At 38.6% G+C, this 23,925-nt stretch overlaps 1 pseudogene; it reads left to right on the top strand.

Moving 5' to 3' along the window:
• Positions 1-20,608: 20,608 nt before the first annotated feature.
• On the top strand, positions 20,609-21,380 carry LOC102996630 (60S ribosomal protein L7-like; annotated as a pseudogene).
• Positions 21,381-23,925: the final 2,545 nt, after the last annotated feature.

Raw genomic sequence — 23,925 nt, 5'->3', positions numbered from 1 at the left:
ACCATATGATCCAGCATTCCCACTACTGGGCATATACCCAGAGAAAACCATAATTCAAAAAGACACATGCACCCCAATGTTCATTGCAGCACTACTTACAATAGCGAGGTCATGGAAGCAACCTAAATGCCCACTGACAAATGAATGGATAAAGAAGATGTGGTACATATATACAATGGAATATTACTCAGCCATAAAAAGGAACAAAATTGGGTCATTCGTGAGACATGGATGGATCTAGAGACTGTCATACAGAGTGAAGTAAGTCAGAAAGAGTAAAACAAATATCGTATATTAACACATGTATGTGGAACCTAGAAAAATGGTACAGATGAACCGGTTTTTCAGGGCAGAAATTGAGACAGATGTAGAGAATAAACGTCTGGACACCAAGGGGGGAAAGCGGCTGGGGGGTGGGGTGGTGCTGTGCTGAATTGGGTGATTGGGATTGATATGTATACACTGATGTGTATAAAATTGATGACTAATAAGAACCTGCTGTATAACAAAATAAATAAACTTCAAAAATTCAAAAAAAAACAAAAAAGAGTCATGTACCACAATGTTCATTGCAGCACTATTTACAATAACCAGGACATGGAAGCAACCTAAGTGTCCATGGACTGATGAATGGATAAAGAAGATGTGGCATATATATATATACAATGGAATATTACTCAGCCATAAAAAGAAACGAAATTGAGTTATTTGTAGTGAGGTGGATGGACCTAGACTCTGTCATACAGAGTGAGGTAAGTCAGAAAGAGAATAACAAATACCGTATGCTAACACATATATATGGAATCTAAAAAAAAAAAAGGTTTGTGACCACCTAGAGGGGTGGGAGGGAGGCGCAAGAGGGAGGGGATATGGGGATATATGTATATGTATAGCTGATTCACTTTGTTATAAAGCAGAAACTAACATAACATTGTAAAGCAATTATACTCCAATAAAGATGTTAAAAGTAAAATGTTAGGAACAAAAAAATAAAAAAATAGAGCATAGAAGTTTAAAGGTATATTTTCTTGGAATCTATGTGTAAAACTAAACTGAAACACTGAGCAAGGAAGTTTGTGAAATTTGTGCATGGTTCTGACTCAATTAAAAAAATAAAAAGAATGCAGGAGGCCTGGAAGAGATTAATGTTATGTGAAGGAGATTGCCCTTTTTTGAAGACTCCAGACAACTCTGGCAGGATTGTCAAGAGAGCTGGCTAGTATGGTTAAGTATCAATAATATGTGGGCCAGCAAGAAGTCAGGAAGTGGGTCCTAATCAGACTCCAGAGCCATCTCTACTTGGGTGTGGAAGGCAGACTGACCCTCTTTTGACAGGGAAACCCTTAGGGCTTTACGACAATTCAGAAGAAATGTGGAAACTTCAAGAAGGAGATACTAAAGTTCCTGCTAACAGTGCTTATGGACTGTGGGCTCTGCAGTGCCATGATCCCCCAAGTATGTGCAGTACCTCCAAGTGAGTACTCTTGTGAAGTGCAGTCAGTGTCCTAAGTCTGTGGAGTAGGGGAGTCAGGAAAGTGGTAGAAATTTGAAATAGCTGCCATGAGGAATGGGAAAAACAACGGAGAAAGTATTCACCGAAGAAATTTTGGGCTGTGAGGAAGAATAATCCGAGGTTGGAGAACGTTATTACATGATTTTCTCAGCAGCCCTAAAGCAACGTGAGTTCAGGGGCTGAGAGGATGGATGAATGAAGACTGGGGTATGATGGGAGGCAAGAGGACAAAGATGGTGAGCTCACTGATGAGACAGTGATTGAACTGATACAACCTGGAGTCTGGGCTGAGTAAAGAAAAGAAAGAAGACAGAAGGGTATGAAAGTTAGGGGGAAACACAGAAGGCAATACATGGCAGGGGGGTGAGGGGCTTGACTAGGTCAAAGGCCAAGGGGAGGAGTAAGATGCGGAAGAGCTAGAGGGTTGTGGTTAGTGAGCAATTCACCAGAGTTCAATCTATCAGAGATGGAGCACATAGATGTACAAAGTTCCTCAGGTGTGCCCCTGGGAGGAGGTAGTTGTTATGGAATAAAGGTCGTTGAATACGTCAAGGCACCGTGAAGCTAGAGTATTGGATGACGTATCCATGTGGGTGTTACCACTGATGGCAAGGAGCAAAGAGAAAGGCTCTCTGGTATGAATTTAGGAGAATATCAGATTAATAGATGACAGGCTGCTTTTACTTGGGACTGTCAGTCCCAGCCTCTGATCTCTATGCATTGCATTCTGGCATCCTGGAAAGGAATTCAAGGACGCTGGTCCACTCGTCTCTGAATATTCCCCCCGACATCTACAGACACCTACCCCTCATACACACGCACAAACACACACAGCCTGGAGGCCTCTCTCATTCTAACTTAGCAAAGAGCAATGGAAAGGTCCTAAATATAAATCTCTCATTAAATCAGAAGAGAAAAAAGTGAAGATGACAACCGTTTATGAGGAAGATGAATGGTTTATCATATTGTTATGAGTCAAGAAATCAGGATATTTATTTCAGGTTCACTTTGTGCTTAGCTTAGAGTTTAAGTGTTAGGACTTTGGAGTTCAGCAGTCCAAAGACCAGATCTACTGCTTAAGAGCTGCGTGAGCAAAGCAAATTCCTTTACCTCTGGAAACTTCAGATTGTTGTCTTAAAATTATGATAATACCACCTACTTCATAGAGTTGCTATGAGGATTAAATGAGATGTTCCTTGTAAACTATAAACTATTTAGAAGAGTAAGTGCTCAACCCCTGCTAGGTATTATCATCCTTCTCCTTTCTTGTTCCTGAAGCATTTTTCTCATGCACTCCTCTTTCCTCATTCCAGAAATGAAGAGAAATTCATCCCCCTGTTTGTCAGGGAATGTGATGGATTCAGCTTATACCAACTTGCAGAGTTGTTTGCTTCTCTTCCCAACTTGTGGTTCGGTGATATTGATAGCTGAGATCCACCACAGTGGGAGTACTTACAACATGGAAATTGGCAAATACTTCAAAATAGGACTTTGGGGGGTCTGATTTACCAGCACACGACTGCCATTGGGTTTCCGCTTGGGTGTTTCCCTGTCAGATCAGTAGCTAGATGGCAGGCTGATGCACAGCTCCTAGCCTGGTTCCCAGCCTCTCGCAGGTTTTCATGTAGTAAGACTCTGCTGGCCTGAGATACCTGCTATCTTCTCCTGCCCCAGTGCCTCTATCAAGCTCTGACTGCTGGGCTCCTTGAAACCTCACCATTGCCAGATCCCTCTATTTCACAGCTCTTTCCTGATGTCTCTACAGTGTTCACTTAGGGGACTACAATACCTCCAGTATTATCCCAGCTCCTTCCTAGTTTTTATCATGGAATTTAAATGTTTTTAGAGAGAAGGAAGGGAGGACTGGGAGAGAACCCTCTAGCTCCCTCAAACACAGCTCCCATATGAGGGAAGGTTGGCTGTCTAAGGTTTCTCATTTCTGCAGTCTTTTATTTCTTCCTTCAGGGGCAAAAGGATGGGCTCTTCCATTTTTCCCTATTTTCCCCAGTGGCATAGAAAGGGAGAGCAACTGATTAAACTTTTCTAGGTGATTCCATCTGACTTATCCTTAGTGGAGTTTTCCCTTTGCTTCTGCCCATAGGTTAATTGTCAGTTTTTATTTTGATTTGGGTATTCATCTTCTTTCTTCTTCTTAAGTATTTTGATTGGAAGTTGAAAAAAGGTTGAAAAAAGGTTATGTCAGGATAACCTTTTTATATTGGAAATCGTCCTAAGAGAAACTCAATTTTGCTTACAAAGTTGATTTCTGTTCTATCCCTTTTCATGCCCCACCCCCATGAAGTTGTTAACAGAATTATTGTCCATTATATTTCCTTACAGAAAGTACAGATAGCAAGGACAGGATCCAATTCAACTTAGAGTTTCTAGGAATTTCTTGGAATGTACCATAGTGCCCCGACTAAAAAGATTCCTTCAATATGCACAAATTAACAGAATTTAGGGCTTTGGAGTTCAGCAGTCCAAAGACCAGATCTACTGCTTAAGAGCTGCGTGAGCAAAGCAAATTCCTTTACCTCTGGAAACTTCGATTGTTGTCTTAAAATTATGATAATACCACCTACTTCATAGAGTTGCTATGAGGATTAAATGAGATGTTCTGCCATGAAGGAGAGCTGAGGGCCAGGAAATACTCAGATATATTAAAGTATGTTTTCAAATATTACCTTTTAACTTCAATAGATAAAACCTATATCCAAATTGAAAGTTTAAAATCCCCTCCAAGCTAATGGATTTAACAAGAAACAAAGCCCCAATTCGAGTATGTATTGTATACCATCTCCCAAAATAATTTCTGGCAGAGAAAAAGTTTTATCAGAAGATTTTTCTGTGCCAGAAAGACTTGTATTTTAGGACCATCCTTAGGAATGAATGTTATAGAATTGGTAGTGGATATTTTCTGAATAAGAACATGGACAGAAAAGGTAGTGAGGAGGGTATCAGTGGGATATTTAAAGGCTGCTCTTCTGCTGGGGAGCTCTGTGGACTGCGTGCGAGTGCTGGGAAACAACAGGGGTGAGGCTCTACCCCTCTTTCCCGCTTCTCTCATCAACTGGAGGTCTAGGAGGATGAGTAATGTAGCTTGATTTACTTTACTTGCGTGCTTCCAGGTTGTGATTAGCTGTCAAGGGGAGTAACCTCTCTCCTCTGAGTGAGTCATCAGATTGTTTTATTTCTGGAGAAGTAACGCCTTCCCTTCCACATGGGGAGAGCCAGGTGAGCGTGAATGCTGGACTTTGTTAAACAAATCAGAATCCTTTTATGTGGCAGGAGGCGCCAGCCTGGGTTCATCAGGAGCAAGGCATGCCAAAGTAACCTCATTTACTTCCTTACAAGAGTGGTAGAAGAAAGGACAGCTTTTTATATTTATTCTTCGATTTAGTGAGATAGCTGACAAAGACAATCATGACATCCTTATAGATGAATCCAGGAAATGTAATGTGGAAAATAATACAATGGATTATGTGGATTAGATTCTTAGCTAATTTAATAATAGTGGCCAAACATCTCTAATTAATCAATCCATGTTGGCTTAGAGGTTTGTCTTTTTTTCTGGTGTGTGTAGTTTTATGCAGGATTCATGAATATTCATATTTTTATAAACTATCTCAATGAAGACCTAGGAGAGATACTTCCCAAATGGGCAGATGACTAAAAGCTGGAGGCACAGATTACAGGTTGGGTGATAGAATCAAGATCTCCACAGACTACGTGATAGACTCTCACAAGATAAAATTTGGCATGGATTAATGTCTACACTTAAACTTTAAAGAGCAGCCACACAAACAGAAGCTGAGAGAGACTTAGAACAGAAAAAAAAAAACTTCATTAAAAAAAAAGCCAAGGGTTTTGGTGATTTTAACCTTATGCTACCTAATAGTTTACCACTAAGAAAAAGCAAAGTGAAATCTTAGGTCGTGTTAATAAAAGTATAGCGAAAGAGGAATGGAGGCCAGTGTTTTCTGTAATGATCAGAACACAGTCATTCAAGCTTATTTATTACTATGGCGCCGGTTGTCAGAAAATGGATCAGAGTTACTTCAGGAAGCTTCCAGTTTATTCAGAGGTAAGTCTGTACTTTAATAACCACAGCAGAAGACAGGAATCGAGGTATCATAAGAGAGGTATAAGTATAGGTGAATTCAGAGAAGCCAGAGATTATTTCTAGGAGTAAGGATCAAGAAACGCTCATTGCTCAGAAGGCATACATAGCTGGAGGAGAGCACATGGTCAAATCTCTTGTGTTATGTGTGAATATTATAAGGGGGTGGCCAGTAGATACTTGGCAAATGGCTTCAGAGGACCAACTTGAAGTGTCAGAAGCAAAAGGAAACTATTTGGAAATCCCGAGTGCAGAAATGGTACAGAGAATAGGTAAGTTGGGCTGAGTTTGTCAAGGGCAATAGTGTAAAAGAAGATTTGAAAGGTAAATTGGAGTCACATAATTGTGCCTTATTAATATCAGTGGGAAGGGGTCACAGGTCTTCAGAGAGGTCCTTTCCCCTCAAACAAGGGTTGAATCTCCCAGCTTTGCTCTGTTCTCTGACCATCACAGTCTAACTCTCGATTATTATTCTCCAGCTTATGCCACTGGGGATTTGATGCCTTCTATCTGCACTCTCTCCAAAACCAACCCTAATCCATTCATGTGTTATTAATACTTGAAACAACTATACCTCATGCAGAAGTTGTTTACATTTTACAGAATATGCACAGAAGAGGTGTAATCAAGGAAGTGAATTGAACAACTAATCAACCATAAAGGGTAGATAGAGTAGAAAGAGAAAGATTGAGGCCGAGAAAGAGGTAATGAAGGTCAGACTTAAGGTTGTACTTATAGGAATATAGAGGAGGGAGCACTTTTAAGAAATATACATAATGACCTCTAAAGCAGGATCTTACTTACTGGGGAAAAACTACACATTCCTGCTTGAGTTAGGAACCAGGTAAGATTGATCACCATCTGCACAACAATATTAACTCCATCAGACTTCAGCCTACATAAGCACTCAAAGGGGAAAATAATTAGAAGGTTAAAAATTGAAAAGGAATTGAAAAGGAAGAGACAAAACTATCTTTTTTTCCAGATTATATGATTGTTTATCTGAAAAAATAAATAAAACTCTGAAACTGAAAGCAAAGTGAAACAAATCAATGTAACTGTGTATCAAGTTGGTGCTACAACCATAAAGAGGAAAGAATTATTTCAACTGTCTTTAGCACATAGGACTCTGACTCTATATCCTTAGTGAGATATATCATAATAGTGAAAAAAAGGGCAAAGAAATCTTGCACTTTACTTGGTAGCAACTTTGGTATTGCTATTGATATTACAGTTTTGAAACTAGCTCATGTACACCATAAGATAAAACAAAAAAATTATTTTCACATTATTAGGAACCAGTATTTTCAGTGTGAGAGAAGAGATAAATATGAAATAAAGAAATGAAGAAAAACTTATGTCATTCTCAGCAAACTAGGAAGGGAATGTTGTCAATTTGCTAAGGCACACACCAAAACAACAACAACAGCCAGTGTTACTGTAATGGTGAACTATTTAACATTTCTCCCCTCAGTTGGGGACAAGACAATAATATCTATATTTACCACTTCTATTCACATTGTACTGAAGATCCAGTACTGGAGACTTACTGGAGATAACACCAGTGCAATAAAACAAAAATAAATAAATAAAAGGCATGCAATTGGAAAGGAAGAAGTAAAATTCTCTCTATTCACGGAGGATTTGATTGTATACTTACAAAATCCCACTGAGTCTACAGATAAATTTCTAGCATAATAAGCTGAATTAGCAAAGGTATCTGTACAAGGTCAATAGGAAAAATATATTTTTACACATTAGCAACAATCAACTAGGAAATAAAAATGTTAAAACTATCATTTACAATAGCACAAAATAATAGATACCCCAGGAATGAAGTCAATCGAAGATATGCAAGACTTCTACAATGAAAACTACAAAACATTGTCCAGAAAAATTAAAGAAGACCTAATTAATAGAGAGATACACCATTTGAAGGATTGGAGGGCTCAGTATTGTTAAGATGGCAATTCTCCCCAAATTGATATATAGATTTAATGCAATTCCATAAAAATCTCAACAGGTTTTTTTATAGAAATTCACAAGTGATTTAAAAATTTATATGAAGAAAGCAAAATCTCTATAATAGTCAATCTTGAAGAAGAATGGATTTGAAGGACTAACCTACCAGACAACAAGAATCAATCTAAAACCTAAAAAAAAAAGAATTAATCTAAAACCTACTTGAAAGAGTGAGTCTGTGTGTATTGGCATAAGGACAGACAAATAGATCAGTGAAATAGAGACTCTGGAAATAGACCCATGCATATATGGTTACTTGATTTACAACAAAGTCACCAATGCAATTCAGTGGGAAAAGGGTGACTTTTTTTTCAGTGAATGGCACTGGAACAATTTAATATTTACATGGAATAAAAAGACCCTAGTAACAGGCTCTTCTTTTCTTTTCTTTTTTTTTGGCTGCACCATGTAGCTTGTGGGATCTTAGTTCCCTGATCGGAAACCAGGCCATGGTAGTGAAAGCCTGGAATCCTAACCACTAGGCCACCAGGGAACTCCAGGCTCTTCATTTTAATGTGCTCAAAAATCAACTTGAGATTAAATCATAGATCTAAATGTGAAAGGCAAAACAATAATATTTCTAGAAAAACACATAAGATAATATATTCATGGAATTGGGGTAGGCAAAAAATTCATAACTGGGACACAAATGAACTAACCATAAAAAAAGAAACGTTGACAAATCAGACTTCATCAAAATGAAAAACTTCTGTTCATCAAAAGCACCATTAAGACAGTGAAATAAAACTGTATGTCTACAAAGAGAATTGTACTAGAATATTTATAGCAGTTAGACTCATAATAGCCCCAAACTGGAAATGGCCCAAATGTCCATCAACAGAAGAATGGATAAATAAACCATGTGCTTATTCACTGGACAGTCCTTTCAATTTTTCTATATTTTTGAAATGTTGTATAATAAGATTTGGGGCAGAAAACTACAGGAAAAAACAAACACAATAGGATGCTTATGCTTTTAAATTATTCCTGGGTATTTAAATCTGGAATGAATTTATGAACTGGCAAGGACACACATCACATTTTATGTTTTATATAGCATATCTGGGTATTTTTTAATTGAGTACACATATTTCAATAAATCATAAATTTTACTTTATCATGTGGTGCAAAAAGAAAAAGAAGCATATGTACATTCTGTTACTGAGCTGCACCTATGGTCGATCCCATACAAACATAATATTTTCAATGAGATTTTTAGAGGTATATGGAATTGTCTGACTTTTTCATAATTATTCTTTGAGTTCATATTACCAAATATGATAGTTATTTTTATTTTTATTTATTTTTATTAGTTATTTATTTTTAACAACTTTATTGGAGTATAATTGCTTTACAATGGTGTGTGATAGTTATTTTTAAAAATGGGAAATACAGAAACATCTGTAGTCAGCAGTAAGTGGGATGTATTTCTTTGCTATTTAAGTTGGAAATTTCTTATGCTGCTGAAACTATTTCTAGAATTTTTTTAACTTAAAAACACAGGCAGTATATTCGCAGAATTAAATGTACAGTTATTTTAAATTTTTAAAAATGAAGGTAATACATGACTTTCCAATACAAAATATATGAAGACAAAATTTTTTAAGAAGATAAAGAAACTGGCTGTAGGAGACAAGGCACTGACACCAGTCAGAGAAAGCACAGAGCTTCAGGCTTAAGTGAACACGTGCAAACTGAACAAGACCACGGCTCCGAATGCTAGCTTCGCCCAGAGACCCCTCTGAGAGGTTCCTTCCCTGAACCTCTACAGAGGGGAGCATCCCCGGGGGTGGGGGTGCCCCTGCTTCAGCACTGCAGCAGGTTGTCCCAGAGGGATTGCAGTGATTTTCTGGACCAATCAGATCCTCTCTCGGGGAGATTGGAACGTCGCAAGAGCTAGCTGAGCAGTTGGCAAATTGCAGTAGAAGCTAAACTCACACAGAGAGGAAAGAATATGTAGATTCCACGAGGGAGTGGAAGACGTGAGTAAACCAAAGCCACCCATGAGCAGAAGCCATGAGGACGAGAAAGGATAGTAGGTACTGGTTGACGGGAGAGAGAAGCAGAAACAGATTTAGCTGTGTCGATGAAGATTGGGACTGACATGTATACATTAATGTGTATAAAATAGATAACTAATAAGAACCTGCTGTATAAAAAAATAGGTAAAATAAAATTCAAAAATTCCAAAAAAAAAAACATGATGCTCCTATAGTACTTACTGCTTGCCAGAGAACATCCTAAGTGTTTTATGTATATCAACTCACTTAATCCTTAATTTAAGGTAGATACTTTTATTACTGTCATTTTGACAGACGAGAAACGGAGGCAGAACAGCATGAAGTTCCTTGTCAATCTGGTTCCTGGGGTCCTGCTTTTAGCCACCGCACTGTATTGCCCCACCACACGGCCCCACCAGGATGGGGGAGATGGGGGGTTCTGCTGCAGAGGCTGCCTGTGCGTGTGGCAGGATTCAGGCCCAGCTCTACAGCTGTTCCCAGTTTTTCCTCATGAGGCCTGCCTGTGTGACCTGTCCTGAGTTTGTTATGAAGCCTAGCTGGATGCCTGAGGATCTTATAACACATAAGGATGGAGGAGAAAGAATGGCCTCCAGGAGGGAAAGAGAGTTGAGACTTGAAAAGCAAGCAGTGACCACATCAGAAAGGGCCTTATAAGCCATGTTAAGGTGTTTGAACTTTATCCGCCAGACAAGGGGTGTCACTGAGGTGTTGTCATCAGGGGAGGTGGGGGGAGAATCATGATGAGATTTGCATCATGATGAGATGATTCTCCTGGCCGTCTTGGTGGATGAGTGAGTTAGGAGGCAGCAGGAGTGGTAGAGGCTAAAGCAGTCTTCTAGGTGAGGGGTGATGAGAGCCTGAATTAGGGAGATTGGCATTGGGGATAAAGAGGTGTGGGCTAATTTGAGAGCTACGTAAGTGGGAGATTTCAGGACTTGGTGATTTATTAGGTGTGAGGGATGAGGGAGAGGAAGAGCTGGAATGATAACCAGGGAAATTAAGTAAATGATGGTGCCATTCACTGAGACAGAAAACAAAGTAGGAGAGAGTCTGTCAGGTAGGGCTGGCTTCATGGGCACATGAACTGTGCAGTCACACAGGGCCCTATGCTCAGAAGGGCTCCATGATTGGCTTAAGGATCTGCTGCTGCTGCTGCCCTTAGTGATATTGAATAAGGAACTCCACACTTTGATTTTGCACTAGGCCCAGGGAATGATCCAATGAAAGAAGAGGCAAATACACAGGAGAGAGGCCATGATGGATGGGGCAAAGTTTTGAGGGCAGGAAAGAATTCAAACCAAGGACACAATTGGAAGACTTACTTTTGGAAAATAGGCAGGGTATTTCTTTAAGACAATAGGAAAGAACAATCCACTACAAAAAGACATTTGGAGGTGACAAAGGAAAACTTGAAAAACTTGATGGAGTCTTCAGATGGTTTCCACCTTCAAAGTAACTCATAAAGTGAGGTGATTTAAAGAAAGTGAAAAGTTGAATATTTCATTTAGCTCTGAATAATAAAGATTTTTAATGAGTTCAAAAGTTTTAGTGGAATGTATGAAATTCTTTTTTATTTTCACTTTTCTTTGCAGGGAAATAGTTATATAACCCTTTTATAGAAAAAATGGTTTTTTGCAGGTTTTTAAATTGAAGTATAGTTGATTTACAATGTTGTGTTAATTATTGCCATACAGCGAAGTGATTCAGTTATACATATATATATATATATACATTCTTTTTTTTTAACATTTTTATTGGAGTATAATTGCTTTACAATGTTGTGTTAGTTTCTGCTGTATAACAAAGTGAGTCAGTACATTCTTTTTTTTAAATTGGCGTATAGTTGATTTAAAATGTTATGTTAGTTTCTGCTGTACAGCAAAGTGAGTCAGTTATACATATCCACACATCCATGAAGAAAACTCATACTTGTGACCTTAACATAACCAACATCAACATTTTGATGAATTTCCTTCTGGTCTTTTTAATGCATTAAAAAAAATCTTAATATACTCAAAGTGTATAAGTAAGTAGTATCTTGAATTTTTTTTTTAACTTTTTTACACTTATGTGTCTCCTCATCCCTTCCTCCTGCCCTGTTACCCATGATGGCATGTAAACTTAATATAGCAGCCATTTTGGGGGGCTGCATAAAGTCGATAAATAAATTTGTTATAATTAAACAATAAGTCTCCACTCATTGAACATTGGTTCTAGTTTTCCAATGCTATAATAACTCCAGAAAAAAATATTTTCATACCTAGTATGGTCTGTTTCTTCAGAATAAATTAACAAGTAGAATTGCTTGGTCAGCAACTATAAATAATTTCATGCTTTATAATATATAGTGTTAATTTAAGTACAAACTTGAGAAATGATATCGCTTCACCAATAATTAAAATAAAAACAATATATCATTTTTGGCCTACCATCAATTTGGCCTACCAAATTAGCCAAAGAATAATAATAATAAATGAAAATATTTACATTAGTAAGTTGTCATGAAGTTTCTTATGAAGCAATTTGACAGAAAATGTCAATGACCATAAACATTTTTCTACCCTGGTTGCAACATATTTCAAGGACATTGCCAAATCCGAGCATGTTTAGCAAAGGTATTCAATAGTTCCCATTTTGGAAAGAGGTGGTCTGCTTAAATGTCCCCAACTTGAAAACAATGGAAATGAGCAGCCTTCAGCTGGCTATGATCATCATAAGTTAGCAAACAGAACATTATATTACAAATTCTGTGTTTAACAAAGATTTAGTTACTTATCAAAAACAATAAAGGGTCAAGAAAATTATTCTCTTCAAGTACACAACTTGAACAAAGAGATGAAGTTTCTGCAACTTCAAATTTTTTTTCTGGGCTCTACTTTTGTCTTTTTCATTTCTAAATCAAACAGTATTCAAGGTATCGAAACATTAAATATATTTACAAAAATGTAAATTATAAAATAAAAACATATTTATGTATTTTATAGATATTATTTTATAAAAAATTATTATATGTATTTAATGTATAAAAATGATGGTTATTTTTATGGATCAGCTTGGCTCAGCTGTACTACACATTTATTCAACCACACTAATCTAGGTGTTGCTGTGGAGGTATTTTGTAGATGTGGCTAACACCTACAATCAGTTGGCTTTAAGTAAAGATTATCCTCAGTAATGTGAGTGGGTCTCATTGAACTAATTGAAAGGCCTTAAGAGCAAAACCTGAGGTTTCACAAATAAGAAGAAATTCTGCCTCAAGACTGCAGCGTCAATTCTGCCCAAGAGTTCCAGACTTGGTGGCCTGCCCTATAGATTTCAGACTTGCCAGCCCCTACAATCACACGAACCCATTCCTTGAAATAAATCTCTCACTCGAATCCTGACTAATATATCATGTTTTTAAAGTAAGGTGTTTTTTCTTCTAAAATATTTTTATTTTAATTTTTATTTTAATATTTTTTCTTCTAAAATATTCAAGATTATTTATTAAAAGTAAAAAGCCCAGTATTTATTTAATTTATAAATACAAAAAATTTTAATCTCAAAGTATTTAAATAAAATTGTACTTTAATTTGTTCAAAATTTAATTAAATCTTATTAAATAAGTTTATAAAAATAAAGCCATTCACAATTCCAGCACTCAACGCCCATCTAATTGCACTGTGAAGAATTATTGTTATGCTTCATGCTTACTCCATTCAGACCTATTGTATCGGTGAGGTCCAGTTAGGAAGCAAAAACTTAAGGAATTGGTAAACAGGTATCCTCAGACTAAAATACTGAAAAGGAGTCATGAAAGTAACATGAAGTTAGTAGCTGTAGAAGCCACCAGCCCAAGGCTGGGAGAACAAAGATAAAACTAGAAGCTGGGAGGAGGGCACTGCACAACTGGGGTGGAGACTTTGAACGGGGAGAGTTGTCTTGGCTAGTGGATGCTGTGGTGCTGTTTCCGGGACTGCCACAAAAAGCAGGACATGAACCAGCTGTCGCTGCCACATTGAAGGGCCGTCGTGGAAGTGATGCTGCCAGGAACACCCAACACACAGAAGGAGGAACAAGTCCCTGCCTTCTCCGGCCTTGCAGCCTCCCTTCAGTCTTCCCTTTTGGCAGAAAGTAGGAGTGTAGTTTGCAGAGTCCCAGTAATGGCTTCACACAACAAAATATAGGAGGTGGTTTGGGGTCTGAGAGACAATATAAATTAAAGGGTAAAACTACTTGTTTAGTGTTACAAAGTATTGCTCTGCTACTATATGTGACTGTTGTGAATACAATATTAATCTGTCAGTTCCTCCAGAACCGTGAATTGGAAAACAAAGGAAAAAAAGAAGGCTTGCCACTGTGGGGACATACTTCACTATGGAAGAATTTATTGCCTTCAAGCTCTCTGAGATGGATTTGACAAGCTAACAAATTTGTCTTTTTTCTAACCTAAGAACTTTTGCTGCTCAGATCTGCCCTGAATTCTAAAAAGACACTGGCCTTCAATGTTGGCAGTGGAGCAACCTGCAAATCTTCATGGCATTTTGATACAGTTGCCGTTTGTTTTGAGGTTATAGGGTAAGCCAGGGGAAGAAGTATTCCCCTGGGGGCTGAACAGGAGCCTATGTTTAGGGTTAGAGGTTGTGCTGGGCCAGTGCTAATGGTCAGATTCTAAGTGGCAGGCATGCTCTCTGATATTTGTGTGTGTGTGTCTGTGCTTATGATCTGCAGGGTTTGTGGTGTGCAGAGCAAAGCTAAAGCATGAAGCCCAAGGCAGAGGTACTTCTTGTCTGGATCTAAGAGTAGCATTGTTCAAGTGTGCCCTGGACCTAAAGATCATCGTACTAAGTGAAGTAAGTCAGAGAAAGACAAATATATGATATCACTTACGTGTGGAATCTAAAATATGATACAGATGAACTTATTTACAAAGCAGAAACAGACTGACAGACATAGGAAACAAATTTATAGTTACCAAAGGGAAGAAAGAGTAGGGCAGGATAAATTAGGAGTTTGGGATTAGCAGAGACAAACTGCTATATATAACATAGATAAAAAGCAAGGTCTTACTGTATAGCACAGGGAACTATATTCAATATCATGTAATAAACCATAATGGAAAAGAATATGAAAAAGAATTTTAAAACTATTAATGCTGTGTTCACTTTAATATTGTGATATATCAATATCATAATTTAGTTAAGTAATTCTCCATTGGTGGACACATTTTTCTATGATAAAAGCCCTCATTAACATCTTATACTTCCATCTTTGTAAATTTGTATTATTATTTCCTTGGATTAAATTTTTTAGAAATACACTTGTTAAGTAAAAGACCATGTACATATTTAAGATATTAATGTTGCTGAACTACCCTTGAGAAAGGTGATGCCGCACTGCCAATTCTGTTCTTTATTGACTCCATATGGATTTTAGTTCCACTATCTCAGACTTCATTCACCCACCTCCATTTTTCTTTCATTCTATTGTCTTTTCGTCTCAATCCATCCTGTGCTTTTCTGAATCTGTTTTATTTTATTTTATTTTATTTTTATTTTATTTTATTTTTATTTTATTTTTTTTTTTTGGTGGTATGCGGGCCTCCCTCTGTTGTGGCCTCTCCCGTCGCGGAGCACAGGCTCCGGACGCGCAGGCTCAGCGGCCATGGCTCACGGGCCCAGCCGCTCCGCGGCATGTGGGATCCTCCCAGACCGGGGCGCGAGCCCGGTTCCCCTGCATCGGCAGGCGGACGCGCAACCACTGCGCCACCAGGGAAGCCCTTATTTTATTTTTTAAAATTAATTTATTTTATTTGTTTTATTTTTGGCTGTGTTGGGTCTTTGTTGCTGCACGCAGGCTTTCTCTAGTTGTGGCGAGCGGGGGCTACTCTTCTTGGGGTGCACGGGCTTCTCATTGCGGTGGCTTGTTGCAGAGCACGGGCTCTAGGCATGCAGGCTTCAGTAGTTGTGGCTCGCGGGCTTAGCTGCTCTGCAGCATATGGGATCTTCCCGGACCAGGGCTCAAACCCATGTCCCCTGCATTGGCAGGAGGATTCTTAACCACTGCACCACCAGGGAAGACCTGAATCTGTTTTAAAGAGGTCAGTTACTTTGCATTCTTCTGAGGAGGTAAACTTCCCAATTTTTTTTTTTTTTTTTTTTTTTTCCTGATTCCTGCAGGAAATCTTTTCAGGGGCCTGTGAGTTGTCTGAGTCTAAGGATGATGCCCCTTCTCTTGTTCTTGGTATCTTTCCATAGGCCGGGTTTTATGATTTGTGGTTTATTCTACATATCCTCTGGAGAAGTGAGATCTATCAGAGATCACACTTGAGTGTGCTTTTTGCCCTCAGAGCTGCTCTCCCTCCACTCGAGTGCTGGTAAGATCCACAAGTCAAATCTACAGAGAATGGCTGGTGGATACACACTGCTCCTGGCCCAGTTCAATAGGCTTTCATCAAATATCCCTGCCGAAATAGGACGGAATCTGCTGTATCTATTCATTGGTGCTCTCCCACTCTGAACAGAGGTAGTTCATAAGATTACACTCTCCAGCACGCACATCTCAAGGGCCCTTGCTTTCTCTCTTCCCCCACCTGTAGGACTCCACCAGAGGGTCAGTCACATCACAACGTAGTTGAGTGTTTGGTATCTAGTGGCTCTTTAGTTATTAATTTGATCAAAATGTAAAGACATTTGCATTAACAAATGACATAAATGACATGCCTCTGTCGATGTAGGGAAGGACCTAGGGTTCAATGTGTCTACCGTGACTTGGCATTCCATTTGTCTGAATTCTAGTACCTTCCAGAGTTCTAAGCCCTTGGCCAGCATTGCCTGCAGTCCTCAAAACAACCTCCCAAGGCAAGTAGGAGGCTGGTGCTGTTGTCCGTGAACTTCACAGGTTAACAAAGGCACAAAGGGACCCAGTGATTCGTCTACCCAGTTGGTGGGCATCTGTGGTTCCCTTGCTTCCCCTCCAGTGTGTTTCCCTGTGGCATTTTGCTGTCAGCCTGCCCGTCCCCTGAGGATAGTTGGGCTGTGGTGGAAGGTCAATCGGATGAGTCATTCAAACATCTGAATTGCCTTTCTGCTGCTTAGAAAATGCCCTTAACGCAGGTTGCCCTGCTGAGCACTTGAGGTGTGGTGCTGAATAAAACTGCACACCACCCAGCCTGCCCCCAAAGCTGTATGTCACGTGTTTACCGCTCAGACTCCATAAATCTTAATCCACTTTATCCTCAACAACAACTTAGTCAGTATGAAGTACTTCTAATAATAGCAGCAGCAGACAAGCATACACAATACCTGTCATCCTGAAGGTGCTTTAGGAAACTATGCACAGGTGTTTCTATGTCTGGTCATAACTTTAACCGTGCATCTGGAACCAGCTGCTCATGGTGAGGTAGATGGAAACATTTGGTAACCGGGAAGTCTCGGGGCTATACCTTAGGAATTCAGTAGAGAATATAACTAGGTCCAGCTGACCCCATTAGGCACATCACCTGTCGTGAGCTTGCATTCCTAGGAGACGGGAAACCAGCATTTACCAAGCATGTTTTAAGAATCTTTTGGTTTACATGGAATGTAGAACTATAATGGGTCCAGCAGGTGCAGAGTGGAGCCAGCTGTGAAAGGGTTAATAGGTCAGGTAGCCTAAGAGCTAAGTTTAGAAACTCAGGAAGTGGTCATTTGTTGGACCTATGGAAATGGAAACTGGTAGGGGAGAGAGAGAGAGTGAGAGAGAGAAAGAGAATCTCCTTGTTCCTGTTTCAGAGAAGGGGGGATTTAAATTATTGATTGGAGAGATCATGAGCCTGGTGGGTTCCCAGGGAGTAAGGAGAGTAAACAACACAATTAACTGGCAAATGAAAATGAGGCCGAACTGATATGGGATCCAGGAGGATTGTGAGGTACGTTAGCCCTCCTCCTCATTCTGCAGATGAGATATGGTCTTTTGCCCAGAGCCACATTTCAAGTATGAGAGTCTGAGATAGAACTAATAGGGACTGGAGAAGACAGATGATGACAGGGAGAGAGGAAAAGAGAATTTGAGATGAGTTGCTTCAAGTTCCTGAAATGGAAACATACATAACATATAGAAACAAATATAAACATACACAACATAAAAACATCTATGACTCTTCTAGGAGAAAATCTTGATTCCATGATTTTACTCCATAAATAAATCCACCTTGTCATTTATTTTGATAAATGGACTTTTACTCATGGATCCAAGTCTATTTATAAACATTTCCTAGTTTAGAATCTAACTGGTTTGAAGCGTTACGTAAAACCTGTTCTTTACAGAAACTAATTTTGATCTCCACACTATGACAACTCAGTTTTTAGTCAACCACAGAAAGAGAAATAATCTTATAAGCATGGGCCTGAAGGTAGAAAACCACTGTAACATTTACTATACAAGTCATATTCTGGAGGGAAATATACTCAGTATCAAAAGAATTACAGTGGGTAGGGCAGTTATCAAGTTTCACTTCCTTCTTCTTCAGTCATAATTTTACAGGAGTGCCATGCCAAGTCATAAAACCAGAATTACACACTAAATCGTACTCACAGGCTTGGGTATGATTTCAAGGGTTTCTGGAGTGACTATAAATATTTTCATTGACCTTAAATGGCTAAATTGTGCATTCCTTTTTTTTCCCTCCAAATTTATACTCTGAGAAATTTCCCCCATTCAGAAAAGTTGTTGGAATAGTTTAGTGAACAACCATATACCACCCCCTTAGATTCAACAATGGTTAATATTTTGCCATATTTTCTTTTTCTTTCTCTGGACATTAACTGAAAGTAAGTGTAGATATCATGGCATTTTACTCTTAAATACAAGCTTGACACTTGTCATGCCATGAGAAAGTGACAATTCTTGAACAAGTCAAGTCTTATTTAGAAAAGGGTGGGCAAGATGAATCATCAACATAACTTCTAGGAATGGAGGTTTCTAGCACTTAGGTAATTCTCGTGCTATTCTGTGATACCTGGTGCCATTTTACAAAGCATGCATAATAAATTTCATCGTGGTCGTTCTTTTTTCAACAATTTCAAAAGAGACAAAGCAAATCCATTTTAGTTCTGTACTTTCATGTCCATTTGCATCATTTCTTCAGAAACACCTCTTTATTACAGTGTCCTCTTGCACACACTAGAAGATAGAACTTGCTTTTTTCCTCTCAGCATACTAAGTACTAGAGTTATTTTACAATATTTATTTGGGGCTGTTAAGGAGAGAGTTAAGATCTTTCATTATTTTACCTGTGACTTGAATCATAATAGAATACTTTCCAAGGTGAAACATGTTAAACATCACATTAACACTTGCTGATGATTACAAGGCATTACTGTATGGAACATTATAATAATGGCCATATAATAATGGCATTATAATAATATAAAATAATTATATTCCTTTAATGCACTCATAATAGCTCTGCAATTTTTAACTGCTGTTTTGTTCCCAACCCATCTTGTACACAAATACAGAACTTAGTGCCAGTTTATCAGTGGCTAGATTATAGAAGAGAGAAATGATTCATTAGGAAGCTACAGATGTCCTGTCTTTGCTTCAGAACACACCAGAGAAATTTAATTCAAAGTTCTAAAAAAAATTTGATAGGCAGATGGGATATGAACTTAATGAACAAGCTACAGAACAACACTCTCTAATACATCAAACCCCTCTCTGGCACTTTCCTTTCTTTCTATCAACCCCCAATTCCTCATAACAGGTTAACAGGTGGCACCCATGACAAATCCTCAACAATAATGGTCTAAAACTGGACAAAAGCCATTGTAGTTGGACAATAATGATATAAAATAGAGTAAAAGCCAGCTGTTTTAGGTAAAAAGTAGTTTGGCTATATATCAAGCGCCTGGGAAGCTGGCTCTACATTTGTATGCCTTGTTTAGCCAGACATCCTAGTCCAGTAGGTCCCAAAGTTCAGGGTGTATGAGGATCACTGAGTGTCAGAATGCTGATTCCTGATTCCTTAGTCCTTAGTCCTAGAGGTTCTGATTTGGCAGATCTGGAGTGAGGTCCAGAAATCTTCTTTCTATTCAGTCTTCCGGGTGATTCTGATGCAGGCCACGATGGAACATGCTTTGACCTATACTGTTTCCAGCACTTAAGATGCCAAGAGGGTGGGTCATTGGTAAGCCTGATCCATTTATGTGTGAACTGATTTAGTGCTTGTCTTTGCTGGTGGCCAGTGATAATGGTCTCCATCCCATCCAAGTTTAGTCAGAAGGAGCAAGGGATCCATATCCTGCAACTAAGAACCACTGTGTGGGCTGACTCTGAAATGGATACTTTATTCTCCTGTCAGCCCAGAAACAAACTCATATGACAGGATACCTGCCTAGTAGAACAGTTGACCCTTGAACAACACAGATTTGAACTGCACGGGTCCACTTACACACAGATTTTTTTTCAGTAGTAAAGACTACAGTACTAATATTGATTGGTTGAATCCATGGATATGGAACAGTGGATATAGAGGAACTGCCAATAAGGAGGGCCAACTATAAATTATACTCAGTTTTTTTTTACTGTGCGGAAGGTCAGCGCCCCTAACCCCTACACTGTTCAAGGGTCAACTGTATTTAAACAAGGGTGTGTGTGTGTGTGTGTGTGTGTGTGCACCCACAGCTTTTAGATCCAAGATTAGTCTTTTAAGGGTTTATCCCACACTCTTCATACAGTTCTGCTATAATATGACACATACCTTCATAAAAATCACCATGCTATGCACAATAATAGTGCAATAAAACCCACAGGGCTTATGGGAAAAGATGCGCTCAGGGAGACAACACTCCAAAACCTCACCAGTGACACATTAAAAAAAAAGATATAAGAACCTAATAAAAATGGTAGCACAGTTTTACACATGTTAAATGGTGAAGAAATTTATAAGTAACCTCTTTTCTGGCTGGAATCATGGAAGGTATAGAAGAGAAGGGAAAAAAGATTTCTGCTATGCCATATACCATCAAGAAAAAGCAAAGGAATTTTGCAGAGCTGAAGATCATGCACCTGAGAAAGAAGTTTGCCCAAAAGATGCTTCAAAAGGCAAGGAGGAAGCTTATCTATGAAAAAGCTAAGCACCATAATAAGGAAAATAGGCAGATGTACAGAAGTGAGATTTGACTGGCAAAGATGGCAAGAAAAGTGGGTAACTTCTGTGTAACTCTAGAACCCAAATGAGCATTTGTCTTCAGGATCAGGGTATCAACGGTGTGAGCCCAAAGATCTGAAAGGTGTTCCATCTTCTTTACCTTTTTCAGCTCCTCAATGGCACCTTTGTTAAGCTCAGTAAGGCTCAGTTAACATGCTGAGGACTGTGGAGCCATATACTGTATGGGATACCTGAAACAGAAATCAATAAAAGAATTGATCTACAAGCGCGATTATAGGAAGATCAACAAGAAGGTAATTGTCCCAACAGATAACACTTCGACTGCTCGATCTCTTAGTAAATAGGACATCATCTGCATGGAGGATCTGATTCATGAGACCCATACTGTTGGAAAATGCAAACATCTTCCTGTGGTCTTTCAAATTATCTTCTTCATAAGGTGGAATGGAGAGAAAGGCATTGCATTGTGTAGAAGGGAGAGGTGCTGGCAACAGGGGAGACCAGATCAACAGGCTTCTTAGAAGGATGAACTATGGTGCCTCCCATGATTATTTTTATAATCTGGTCAGTTAATAAACAATGACTGCTTTCAAGTTGAAAAAGAAAAGGAAGTTCATAAATAATACAATAAATACGTCACTTTACCTTAAAAAAAGATTTGAAATTTGTTTGAGGAAGTAGGCATTGGAAGGGTTGCAGCTTGTAATTCATTGTACAGTGGTAGGAAGGTAAGTTATCTAAAATCAGAGGAAAAATTTTAACACCAGATGTGGATGGGCACAGCTCAACACACACAGTAAACTGAGGTAGCTGGTAGATACCTGAGGAGAGTGTGTGTGTGCATTTTGTGTATTCCCAGGCACCTCAGTTCAGCTGGCTGGATGGTTTTCTGCTTTCACCTCATGTTTCTTGCTCATAAGATCTCACACAGGCCAAGGCAAATTTGCATTATACTCATATGTTGTTTCCTAATATATCAACCACATTGGAACAAATTTGTGTTTTCAAGACAAGCATTATAGCAGAACTGACTGTACCTGTGAGGAGTTCACATCAGAAGTAATGGTTTTAAGTTGTGTAGATTCTGAGGGTAGCCAGGAGAGCATTACTGCCCTACAAGGAGTATTGTCTAAGAGGGTTTGGGGACTGAAAACATGAAGGTAAAGGTAGTGGTGTTACCTTCTATCTTCATGGCCATCCACATGGCCATGAAGGAACTCAGCATCTCTTAGGTATTGTCTTATTCCATATTTTCATAGACTAGCCTAGATTAACAATTACCCAAGGGTTAGGTTAGCTAGTAGAAGAAAAATAAATAGCATTAGAGTAAGCGTCAGAGGACTCACATTTTATTCTTAGCTCTGCAAGCTGTGTGACCTAAGGCAAGTCCCTTTATTTCACTTGGATTCATTTCCTCATCTGTAAAATAAAGAAATTGGACTATTTTATCTCTCGAAGATTCCTCCTGGCTCCAATATCATGTGACTCTGAGGCTTTCTATGTTGATTAAATGCAGAGAAAATGAACAGTTTTCGACCTCTTTAAAACTCTCCATGTGGCTCAGCAGTTTTTTTTTTTCTCATCCCAGGTTGTCTTCCTTGGTTATTTCCCAAAGTGAAAATTCCAAATTGTTATTATTTTCAATTTCTGTTTCCACCAACAGATGGAATTTACTGAGGCAGATCAAGTCTGAGCTCGCAAAGCTCCTTTGTTTATTTTGTTAACAGCTTTATTGAAGTAAAATTGACGTACAATAAGCTGTACATATTTAAAGAATACAATTTGATAAGTTTTGACATGTGCATACAGCCATGAAACCATCACCACCATCAAGGTAATGAACATATCCAACACCCACAGAGGTTTGCTAGTGCCCCTTGTAATCTCATCCTCCCTTCTTCTCCTCCTGCTTCCTCCCCATATACCCAGGCAACCGATCTGCTGTCCTTCATTAGAGACTAGTGCATATTTTCTAGAATGTTATGTAAATGGAATCATCAGTATGTACTGTTGTTTTGTCTGACTCCTTTTACTCAACATAATTATTTTGAGATCCATCCATATTCCTTTTGTTAATAAACACGAGAAGAAAAAGGAGCCAGGTAGAAGTCTATCATATGGCTATACCACAATTTGTTTATCCATTCACCTGTTGATGGACATTTGGGTTGTTTCCAGGTTTTTAGCCATTATATATGACTGCTATAAATATTTTTTTTTAAAGTCTTTGTATGGACATATGTTTTGATTTCTCTTGGGTAAACACTTAGGAGTCGAAAGCCTGGATCACATATGGAAAGTGTATGTTTCACTTTTTAGAAACCACCCAACTATTTTCCAAAGTGGCTATATCATTTTACATTTCTATCCACACTACATGAAAATTCCAGTTCTTCCATATCCTTGCCAAAATGTAGTATGGTCAGTAGTTTTAATTATTGCCATTCTAATAGGTATGTATTGATCCTTTTTTTTTCTTTTTTTTTTACAGGCCGTTCTAGCTCTCTCTCTCTTTTTTTTTAACATCTTTATTGGAGTATAATTGCTTTACAATGGTGTGTTAGTCTCTGCTTTACAACAAAGTGAATCAGATATACATATACATATGTTCCCATAACTCTTCCCTCTTGCATCTCCCTGCCTCCAACCCTCCCTATCCACCCTTCTATGTGGTCACAAAGTACCGAGCTGATCTCCCTGTGCTATGCGGCTGCTTCCTACTAGCTATCTATTTTACATTTGGTAGTGTATATATGTCCATGCCTCTCTCTCACTTTCTCCCAGCTTATTCTTCCACCTCCCAGTATCTTCAAGTCCATTGTCTGGTAGGTCAGTGTCTTTATTCCCGTCTTGCCTCTACGTGCTTCATGACCATTTTTTTGTTTTTGTTTTTTAGATACCATATATATGTGTTAGCACACAGTATTTGTTTTTCTCTTTCTGACTTACTTCATTTTGTATGACAGACTCTAGGTCCATTCACCTCACTACAAATAACTCAATTTCGTTTCTTTTTATGGTTGAGTAATATTCCATTGTATATATGTGCAATATCTTCTTTATCCATTCATCTCTTGATGGACACTTAGGTTGCTTCCATGTCCTGGCTATTGTAAAT

The sequence above is a fragment of the Physeter macrocephalus genome, chromosome 8, assembly GCF_002837175.3.
Source record: "Physeter macrocephalus isolate SW-GA chromosome 8, ASM283717v5, whole genome shotgun sequence".
In the NCBI taxonomy this organism is placed as follows: domain Eukaryota; kingdom Metazoa; phylum Chordata; class Mammalia; order Artiodactyla; family Physeteridae; genus Physeter; species Physeter macrocephalus.
This window is presented reverse-complemented; position numbering and strand designations above follow the sequence as displayed.